Genomic DNA, 623 nt, shown 5'->3' on the forward strand with positions numbered 1-623 from the left:
AACTAGGCTTCTCCGTCCATGGGATTTTACAGGCAAGAGTGCTGGAGTGGGGTGCCATTGCCTTCTCTCTTGGTCTAACTGTAGATGCACACAAATAGCTGCAGAGAATTCCTCGTCCTGGCTCACCCCCAAATTTACATGACGCAGTGGCTGAGCTCAAGTTTGTCCTGTTTCTACAGTAACTTTGTTAAACTGATTATATTGAAATAAGAATGCAGGTTTACAACATACCACCGGGAGGGTGGAGATGCAGAGAGTAGGTCTGGGACCCTGAGCAGGAGGACTTATGAGTTCAGCCTTGCAGAACATAAGCCCCCTTCTCCGCTTGCCTGCTCCCCCAACCAGCTGGGGGTGCCCAGTCTGGATCTGCGGTAAGGGCCTTCCTTGCTGCTAAGTTGCTCAGTTGTGTCCGACTCTGTGTGACCCCAGAGATGGCAGCCCTCTAGGCTCTGCCGTCCCTGGGATTCTCCAGGCAAGAACACTGGAGTGGGTTGCCATTTCCTTCTCCAATGCATTAAAGTGAAAACTGAAAGTGAAACTGCTCAGTCGTGTCTGACTCGCAGCGACCCCAGGGACTGCAGCCCACCAGGCTCCTCCATCCATGGGATTTTCCAGGCAAGAGT

The 623-nt window shown here is 52.3% G+C and overlaps 1 protein-coding gene across 1 annotated transcript in view; it reads right to left on the bottom strand.

Annotated features, from left to right (window-relative positions):
• Nucleotides 1-623, bottom strand: part of GCC2 (GRIP and coiled-coil domain containing 2) — a 37,346-nt gene that overhangs the window by 5,551 nt on the left and 31,172 nt on the right. The gene's annotated exons all lie outside the window — the stretch shown is intronic.

The sequence above is a fragment of the Bison bison genome, unplaced genomic scaffold (genome assembly GCF_000754665.1).
Source record: "Bison bison bison isolate TAMUID 2011002044 unplaced genomic scaffold, Bison_UMD1.0 scf7180017864486, whole genome shotgun sequence".
NCBI classification, from domain to species: domain Eukaryota; kingdom Metazoa; phylum Chordata; class Mammalia; order Artiodactyla; family Bovidae; genus Bison; species Bison bison.